The following is a 10,810-nucleotide window of genomic DNA, read 5'->3' as shown; positions in this document are numbered from 1 at the left end:
TTAACTTTTCCATTGGTTCCTTCAAGGTTCTTTTGTCTGTCTAATATATGGTCTAAGGTATGATTTTTAATGTTATTGAAGCATCAACCATGCAATCAACTCTATAATAATATTAGAAAACTAGCAATCAATTTGAGAATTATGCATATGCATTTAGTTGTGCATTCTCAGAACTCTGAAGTATTTGTTAATGGATGAATGCAAGAGGAGGGAAGTTACTGAGGGAAGCTATAGTACTTCAGAACAGAATAAACAAAGCATTAATGTTGATCGAATCACCATGAATGATTGTATCGGTTATCCATTGCACCCATCTATGACCCAACCAGAGAGAAAACTGCTTTCTCATCTTAATGTTTCCTTTTAATACTAACAAAATTGTAGGCTTCTCATTCGGTATTTAGGCATTTAAGCACTGCAAGGATTATAATTCATAGTAATAATCCTTGCATATGGAACCTTATCACATTGAAACTTCTTAGAATTTCACAGTAATTATTATTGAGTGTAGAGACTGCGTATGGCAAAAACAAAGCCACTTTATCTAGCAGGTGAATGACCATTTTTATCTGGGAGATTGTTGGCTAGATCGCCAGGAGAAACTCCCGTCTTTTTTGATTAGTGTCATTGGTTTTTGAATCTGCACCTGAACAGGCAGACAAGCACTTTCAGTTAGTTCAGCGTCTTATTCAAAGGACGGCAGCTCCAACAATGCAAACACTGCCTCACCACCACTTAAGTGTCAGTGTAGATCATAAGCTCAAAGTCCATGATGCAAGATTTGAACCCACAACAACCACATCAACAACTTGTATTGATATAGCGCCCTTCACACCGGAGGCGACTTAGAGCACTTAAAACCCTGTGCCTAGAGGCTAGAGTGCTATCAACTAAGCTAGGATTTGGGATTATTCACTAACTGTTCGCCTAATTTTTAATGATCAGAGGAATTTTTAACTCCAGTTTTGCACTCAGGTTAAATAACCTGCTTGCGTCTAAATTATTCATTCCTCTGAACATTTTAAAATTCTTTTTCAAAAATTGCTATTAACGAGTTTTAGAAAAGCCTCTTGTGACCTGTCATATGTCCTGATTTGGGGTGGATGGGGGGGGAGGAATTTTCAAGTAAGATGTTCTTTTTATATTTTGCCGAGCTGGCAGTGCCGTCCCATATGTTTTTAGTGGGAGCTAAGATTGCTGTGAAGGCCATCCTCCAGTGGTTTTCAAATCATTTACATTTGTTTTGCATATTAATGAATTTGCAGCCCGTAAATTTTCAAAGGGTTTACAAGAGTATAGAAGATAACAGTTACGATAAGCCTGAAAGAGGATTCTCTGAAATCAGGCTAAAAATACTGAATAACAAGGAATTATAACACTATAATATTATTATTATAGCAAGAAATAAGATATCCATTCATAGGTAAGTTCCCTTATCCACACACCTCTTTTTACCTACCAGTAAGTAGGAATCCAGTTGTTAGTCGATTGATGGATTGCTTTCCGGGGGTAATAATCCTTTCAAAACAAAATATTAATAATTTGGTCATTCAATCCACCATTGTTTGTGGAACACTGCTGTGTGCTATTGGCTGCCACACCACCCACAAAATATAGTCAATTGACTTTACAGTATATTCTATGAAGCGCTTTAAGACGACTTGATAAGGCACTATATCAAATGCAAGGATTATTATTATTCAGCGAAAGTTAGATAGAAAATCTGGTGCTGTGTAATTCATATGATGTGCGTGTAAAATACAATATTTGTTTAAATGGTTAATTCTAAGATTATCACTTCTCTGGTTCTATCTGGTTCTATACTCTTACATAAAGATAGAAATGTAAAGTACTTAAGCAATTTTATTCCTTATGATTAATGTTTCAGTCTCATTTTCCTGTGCTAGCTGATTCATTTAGTCGCCTTTTTACTTTCGTATCACAAAGTTAGTGGGTGCAAGTCCCAGACCAGGCCTTGAGTTCATGATTTAAGATGACACTCCACAGCATTACTGATGGTGCATTGCATTGTCTGAAGTGCTACCCTTCAACTGAAACATTAAGACAAGATTTTCTGCCTGTTCAAATGCCCTTTGTTCCACCATTGGTGGCCATGCTTTCAGCCACTACGCCCCGAAGCTCTGGAACACTCTTCCTCTATCCCTCCGCCTTGCCCCTTCCTTCCCCATCTTCAGGTCGCGCCTGAAAACCTTCCTGGTCAACCATGCCTACGATCACCTCACCGTCCCCCTGGCTTGGCATCGTTCTATGCCACTGTCAAGCGTTCTGGGATCCTACCCTGCATGAGGCGCGCTATATAAATCCAAGTTGCTGTTGTATGTTAAAAATCTGATGGTCCCAGTTTGTGCAGGGAATTCTCGCTGTATCTTTGCCAGTATTCCTCCAACATCCACAGATGTTGTTGGCATAGATTAGCTGCTGAGTTTGCCTATATATGTCAATGCACTTCAAAAAAATTAATTGTGTGAAATACTTTGAGACATTCTGACGTGATGAGGTGCTAGACAAGTTCCTGAAAACTAAAAATCTTCATAACTTTTGTGGTGCTCAGGATACATGAGACAAGTAAGCCAAAGGAATCTTTGGGGAAATTGGATAGGGTAGGCTAGGGTCAATGGTCTACACCTTCCTGAAATGATTAATATGTTACTACATCAAGTGCAAACATCATTATTTTATTTGTGCCTTTTCAGGTTTGATTGAAAAATCTATAACTAGAACATGGTCCATTGTTGAAAAAGTCAAGTAATAATAATGTTGCAACACTGGACTATCATTTAGGAAGTAAGAATGCAATAATTGGATCTGTTTCACACTGCTTCTGCGAGCTCCACCTGGATTGGCCAAATACTGCAATGAGCAGGTTCTCCAGCAATGTCGGAAGCTGTAAAGCCATAACCTTGAAACTCAGAAGACTGATGTGAAAGGCTCTTTTTGTGGGTGGGTATGAAAATAAAAAGAACCAATTTGTTTAAATAGAGCAAAATTGAGACGTCCCTTTATAATACCTTGTAATCTTCTGTTAACAATTTTGCACTTCTATTAAACCAGCTTGCTCGCCTTCATACACACAATCACAAACTCACTCACAAACCAATTGGTTGCCATGGAGTACCTGGAACAAAGATATTGTTAAATAGGATCATAATAGCCTTAATTATTATTGCCTTGTAGCCTCTGAACACACAAAGTTTTGTGTTTCATTTTTTATGCCCCATGCTGCAAGCACCAAATGTGAATTCCAGTTCTGGAGAGCAATGTATATTGCAATAAGCCCCATGTTTAAGCATCAAAGTGTAGTAGCTCTGTCTGCACATTATGCATATTTTCTTAGTAAATGTGCTCACAGACAGATGGGTACATTAACAACAGAAGATTTATTCATGCAGGAAAGATTAATGCAGAGCACATATCAGCCAATCTAAAGCTTATCTAGCTCGATGGAAGACAGAGACTATTTTGAACCAGATGTTGATCCTTGCTCTCCAGACAACTAGCCATTCTTGGGTTATTTTTATAATACATTTTGAGCACAGAGGTGGGACTCAGACAGACCTTCTGTGCTACAAAGCAATCCTGGCAATCAGTAAACCCACTTCTGGGGCAGGTTTCCTCTAGGTCTATTTCACTTGGACTACAAATAGTCACTGAATTTCTCAGTGCATCAGCCTTATTCTGCCCAGCATATTCACTCCATTCTCTCACAGCATGCACTTAATGCCTGATGTACACACACAGCAGCAGCTGTTGTATGCATCCATGTGACGTCTAATGTATACATGTATTCGGCACTGCATATGTGAACATACATAAACAAACCAAAATATAATACAGTTGTGGATGTATGTTTTACGTAGAGGTTTGTTAGAATGATACTTTGTCTCAAATGGTTGTTGAAGCCATGCCCATAATAGCATTTAAAAAGTGAATTGGATACACGTATTTCCATACTGTAAATATTCCATTGCTGTCTGCCAGTAGATCGATTTCAAAAGTTCTCACCCTCACCTATGAATCCCTTCATGTTCTAGCACCTCCCTAATTCTATGAGCTTCTCCTGCTTCACTCCTCTGCCCTACCCCTCCGCTCACCAAACTTGGACTTGCCCACTTTGAACCACCATTGGATTATATGCTTCTAACCTGGAACTCTCTATCCCTCAATCTTGCCCCTTCCCCCATTCTGTAGCTTTTACAAAATCATTCTTTGTGGATCAGAGAGTATCTTTACACTATTTTTCCCCAGGAGATAGATCGGTATGACTCCAGGCCCGCTGATGTTCTCTTGGCTTGTCTGGCAGACATCAGGGCCTGGATGAGAGAAAACTTCCTACAACTAAATTTTTACAAGATGGAAGCCATACTCATTGGCTCCCGTCAATGTCTGCTATGCTGCGGCTCTGACCTCCTCAACCTCCCTGGCCTATCCTTCAGACAAACCAAACTAGTGCGCAACCTAGGTACGAGGTTCGACCCACAGCTGTCCTTCCTTGCCCAGATCTGGTTCCTGACCAGGGTCGCCTTCCTCCACCTCCGCCACATTGCCCGCCTTCGACCATACCTTACCCCAGACGCAGCCAAAACACTCGTCCATGCGTTCGCCACCTCCCAACTCAACTTTTCAAATGCCCTCTTTGCCGGTCTCCCCAGCTCCACCATCCACAAGATACAGCTAATCCAAAACTCCGTAGCCCACATACCTACCCACACTAAACTCCGTGCCCCCATCACACCAGTTCTAGACAGGCTCCACCGGCTCTCTATCATGGAACGGATCAATTTCAAGATTCTCACATTCATTTTCATATCCCTTCAGGCCCTGGCACTTCCCTACCTCTCTGACCTGCTTACCCCTCAACCCACAACCCGTTGCCTCCGTTTGACTGGCTCCAGCCTTCCGCATGTACCTCGTGTCCTCCGTTCCACCATATGATGGCCGTGCTTTCAGCCACTATCCTCCGAAATTCTGGAACACTCTTCCACTATCCTTGCCCCTTTATTCCCCATCTTAAGGTCATGCCTGAAGACTTTCCTTTTGGAGCATGCCTACGGTCAGCTGCCCCTCCCCCTGGCTCAGCGTTGTGCTCTGCCACTGTCAAGCGTGCTGGGACGCTGCCCTACATGAGGGGCACTTATGTAAATGCAAGTTGTTATTGTTGTCAGCGTGATAATTTACATGAAAGAATGTGTGTTTTTGTATGGCTGTGGAATAGCAATAGTCTTGACGGCCGAAAGGTCTTTTCCCATTCATGTTTTTTTATGGGGTTGAAATGGTTCTGTGGAAACTAGCATTGCTGACCAGATTGCCTGGCTCATCACTAAGCCCAAAGAGTGTAAGTATTCCCAGCAAACCAAAAACAGTTATGGCTGGACAAGCATCATGAAGCATGGTCACCATTAATTTAAGCATGGTTTTGGCTATAGATATATCTTACTAAATCTTTAGTGTCCAAAATTATCCATTCCATCTTCTGCCTGTTTTATTTTACTTCAGTGTGATGCTTTTTGATGTTCCTAGCATCAGACACTCTACACAGTCAACCTTTTAAATGGGGAAGTTCCAATTAAATTACCCACACAGCACCAGTTTACAGACCAAATCTGAATTAAAGCACAGGGACACATATTAAAGAAAAAAGGAACTATATTTTTGAACCACTTAAAACAATAAAAATGCTTCACAGTAATCGTTCTTATATGTAATTACTTTTTATGGGCAAACACGACAGCCATTTTGCACACAACAAAGTCCAACAAAGTCCACACAATCATGAGGTGAGTGACCAATTACTCTTGAGGATTGTGGCAAGGGCACTGGGATACCCTTTTCAAATATTGTTAAGGAGTCTTTAACATTCAGCAGCGACCTCAGTTAACATCTCACGCAAAGGATGACACCGCCAATAAGGCAGTGTTCCACAGTATTGCACTGAAGTATCAATCTCCACTGCGTCCCTATGTGGAACTTGACCCATAAATTTCTGATCTAGAAACGAGAGTGCTACTAACCTGAGCTAAGCTTTAAACACACGTTCATTTAAAATGTATTACAACTGAAAATTCCACAGTAGAATGGCTTTGTCTTTTCAGAAAGATAATACTACACAAATATTATTGAAATCTATACATGAAGCAAACTTGTTCATTACTAAAAATTTCTCTTACCAGACTTATTCTTACATGGCTATGGCCCTGTGGGGATGCACAGCTGCTCTGCGGACTGGTTGATCTGGGATTGAATCCCAGTCTCAACTATCATTTGCACTCAGGCTTTTCCCAGATGGTAGTCTGGAGATCATTGGTCGTACCACCAGCACTCACCAGGTGTCTAGCCAAAGGCAGGTAGATAGCATCAACCAGAGCTTCCACCTCAAGTCTCACTTCAGGAGTCCCAACTGGCTGGCCGCACCAAGTTGGCATAAACTGCAAGATATCCAGTCACTAGTCTATCTTTGCAGCTAGTCCACAGTAAAATGCAGATAAACAATGACAATATGCCTCGAAAAATGCATTTTAGTAAATACCACAGCACCATCTCTTGGCCACACTGTTCATGGCAGTTATTGTGTTTTATTCCTCACTTTTCATCTATAATGTTGCAACATAAGCATTGCTGCACTATTTTTAAGCTTTTTCATGTTGCACAATATGAATAGTACCCTGATGGATTTATAAGATTAATTTATATTTGAGTGTGAGATATATCTTTTCAACTACATTACACTTCTTCCATGTGATCATAGGGATAGAAAATTAATGTTTTGAATATGCCTATGTAATAGCTACCACCAATACATAAATCTAGAAAGATTTTTAACAGCCACAAAAATCCTTCGATGATTAGCAATATGATAATTTATAAACCAAACATCATAAAATGGCGCATTTGAGTCATGAGCAACATCAAGGATTTGTTTTATTAATAACAATGAGCCTTACGTCATTGCAATACAGTAATAATAATCTTTTGCATCTGTATAGTTGGGCAGGAAAATGCAGCATTTGATATGATATTTATACACCAAACAAACAAATTACATTCATATAGAGCATTTCACATCGAAAGGAAGTTCCAAGGCGCTGCACAGTCAAGGGTTTGCACCAGTGATAATTATAACTAGGACCACAGAAAAATTAATTACATCATGTCCTTGAAAGCCTGTCCTTAACAGGTTTGGAACTGAACACCTTTCCCTACTCCCTACTTCTAGAGACTGTTCATCCCTCAGGCCTTTTCAGAATTAAAATGCTCCATGCTTGTTTTTAGTTAATGACGATTGTGAAGACCTTTATTCGAGGCTCGAGATTCAATTTGTAAATGCAGCTTTTATTCATAATTTTAAAGCAACGTACGATGAAGCAGGATTGTACCCCTGGCTGGGAATGATATTGGTCCTCAACTCCAGTGATTAAAGCCTTGAATTTTTAGGGAGTGTTGATGTTGATGGTGGGGTGGGTTGGAGAGAGGAAAGAGATCAAGGCACCAAATGATTCCTGGCCATGGGTGTAGCGATTCAATTCTATATCATCACATGTTATCTTACAATAAAAGCGAAACACTAAATACAAACATAAAAACATTGCTCCAGGGCCTCAAATAACAGCCTTCACCACCACAAACCCCACCCAACTGAAATCAAACATGGCTCTGGAACTGTCTGAAGAAAAATCCGCTCTCTAAAATAAATAAATATAAACATTTTAAAAATCCTCGCATTTGATATAGAACCGGAGGTTCACATCAGGAGGACACCTCAAACCACTTCATAGCAATATTCCACAATACAATACAACTTACATTTATACAGTATAACACCTTTTATGTAGGGAGGATGTCTCAAAGCACTTGACACTGCTGGTTGGGCATCCGAAGGGGGTGGGAGCTGAATGGGATTGGGGGTGGGGGGAACCCAGTATAGGAGGTATATCGTGAGATGGGCCTTGAACGAGGTGAAGGAGGGAGCGAGGCTGAGACACTCTGGGATGGAATTCCAGAGTAGGGGCAGAAGGAGGATAGGGGAGACACAATAGCCATGAAGTCAATAATCAATTTTATTTGGAGGATTTGTTGGCTGGGACACTGTGAGAAACTCCCTTGTCTTTTTGAATATGCCACTGGATATTTTCTCCACAAAATATACAGTGAATCCATTTTATAGTACATAACAACAACAACAACTTGGATTTATATAGCACCCTCCACGCCAGACGGCATCTCAGAGTGCTTCACAGTACCGGATGCCGGGGCCGAGCCAGGGGGAGGGGGAGGAAGGTGACCAAAGGCACGGTCAAAAAGATATACCGTAAAGCACTTTGAGACTTCTCGACGATGTGATAAGACGCTATATCAAATGCAAGGATTTTTATTATGATTTATAAAACATCTACCTGAACATGCAGATGGGGCCCACAGTTTAATATCTCATCTGAAGCATGGAACCTCTGACATTGCAGCGTGTGGCTTCAGCACTGTTTGATGCGAGGCTTGAGTCCACAATCTTCTGATTCAAAGGCAAGAGTGTTAAGAACTGAGCAAGGCTGTCACCCTAGAAGCCCTATCTTTAAGCATACATTTAAATCACATTTTCTTTTCTTGTTATAAATATCATCAAAACTAATTTTCACATTACATACCAAAGCTTCCTATAGAGCAGATATTTACTACAATATGCCCTTTACTAAAGCATATTCTTTCTGTGTCCTTCGCATAGTAATTACAGTCTTATGGGACCACGAGTCATGGGATTTCATTCATGTCATAAGAGGATGATCATTGATATAACCAAATTACAACAAAGTCACCAGCGAGTTATGGTCAGTACCATGTGTGAAGTATGGATCAAATTATTCTTGATTTTGTTTGCAAGATTTTGATATTAAAATTGTAAATGTTTATAGAAACTTCCCATTGGTCTAGTTGATCCCAGACAAGTGTATTTATTCTAAGTTGTTTTCCACATTTCCTGTAACTTTCCATTTTGCTTTTGTAATTTCTACAAGAGCTATTTTCGTTTTCTTCCTCAGTCAGCTTCATTGCCTTGTTTTTTGTACAGCATAATGCAGTACAGTAGATACAGTCATCCAAGTCTAATTGCTTATTTATTTGGCATGTTTGGCATTAGAGTGGGTAACGCTTGCAATTCTACCAACATTAAACTATGAAATAAAAATGTCTGACTTTAAAGAGTAAAAGCTTATTTCAGTTCCAGTGTCATGCATGCTAAAGTGCCAGGGCCACTATTGTCAATGTGGCTAGGCTGAGAGGAATGCAGCTGTGCCTTCTTTCCCACCCCAGCATGACCTTGGTTCACAAAATACCCAAAGGGCATGTGGAAATGCGAAAGGCTCAGTATTGTATCTGTCACTTGAGCTGAGTGGTGGAACCAGCTGGGTTGAGATATGTTGAAGCAACTCAAAGGAAAAAAAAATATTGCTCTTTGAAGGGCTGCTTCTCATTTTTTTAAAAAAAATTAAAAAGGCATTTTTAGTAGAATAGTTGGTGAAAACAACATGCTGTGACTGTCAATTTAATAAGTTACATTTGAGGTAAGCAGGTACATTATACAGTTTATAGAAATGCATAGGAAACATACAGTAATATAAAATTAGACCATTGCGTGGCAGAGTTCCTTATTTCATCATTGTATTAATAATTTTTTCCCATATGCCCATCACCCACTTACTAAACAAAATCTCCTGCATTTCTCATTTCTCCCACGTTTCAAGAGCAAAGTGGGTTGGTCAATCTCTCCTTACAGCTATCCCCTAAATTCTGGAATTAATCTAACATCTCCTCTCTGTTCTTCTGACTGCTGAATATCTTTCATGAAAGGATGAGATCACAGTTGTACCTAGGAGTGAATATTCTGGCCTACACTGACCTTTTTGCTGAGGTTCTGGAGTAATATGTGTGCACTGTCTCCCGGAGGAATACACATTGTTAACCTCAGTGGCCGTGAACCAGGGGGCAAATTTCCTTCCCATGAAAACTTTGAGGGGCCAGAATATGCACCCACCCAACTTAAAAAGCTTCTGCAATTATCGTTCAAGGGTGAGGATGGATTTGTCAAAGGTGCCACTATCCAGGATGAAGATGAGAACATTACCCCAACCACCACTTCTTGGCAAGGTCTTAGGCGATGGCAGCCATTATTCTCATATTGATGATGCAGAGGACGTTGAGCCCGACAATCACTCCGGCATCTTTAGTTGCCTGGTGCTGAGAGTCATTTAACTCAGGCTTGCGCCAATTTCGAGTCCCTCCCCCCAGTGACTGGTCTGCACTTCCAAGTCCTGTGGATGAGCCAGGCTGGCTGTGCTGTCACCAACAGTGCTCGAGAGTAATATGGACCCACCTGGCTCAGGAACTGGACTTTCGAGACCTCCACAGAGGGTGGCTTCGATTCGCCATTCATGTCACTTTGAAGCCAGTTCAGCTCCAAGGAAAACCCGCTTACCCTCACCCAACCCATTCCAAGGAGGATAATCACTAGTTAATCATTTGACATCTAACAAGCGCGAGATTAAGCTCTCACCCAGTGGATGACAGGTACCAGGAACTCTAGTTCCCTTTGCATTCCAACAACAACTCTGGAAGGTGTCGGTGAGATGCATGCAGTTCTCAGTTTGGTTTGGATACTCTTATTCATGGTGATTGGTTTCCAAGTGTGTTGAGAGACCCGGCTGATCAAAAAAAAATAATAACCCTTGAATCTGATAATCACAGCGTTGATTCAATTGTAAGACCGACTCTTGCAGCGAGGTGCAAGCGTCAGGAATAACAATAACAA

General features: G+C 40.7%; 1 protein-coding gene across 1 annotated transcript in view; it reads left to right on the top strand.

The window, feature by feature from the left end:
- Window positions 1-10,810, top strand: part of cibar1 (CBY1 interacting BAR domain containing 1) — a 40,872-nt gene that overhangs the window by 16,021 nt on the left and 14,041 nt on the right. The window lies entirely within an intron of this gene.

Source organism: Callorhinchus milii, unplaced genomic scaffold (genome assembly GCF_018977255.1).
Source record: "Callorhinchus milii isolate IMCB2004 unplaced genomic scaffold, IMCB_Cmil_1.0 Scaffold2, whole genome shotgun sequence".
Lineage (NCBI taxonomy): Eukaryota > Metazoa > Chordata > Chondrichthyes > Chimaeriformes > Callorhinchidae > Callorhinchus > Callorhinchus milii.
The sequence above is the reverse complement of the archived record's forward strand: the minus strand, read 5'-3'. Positions and strand labels throughout refer to the sequence as shown.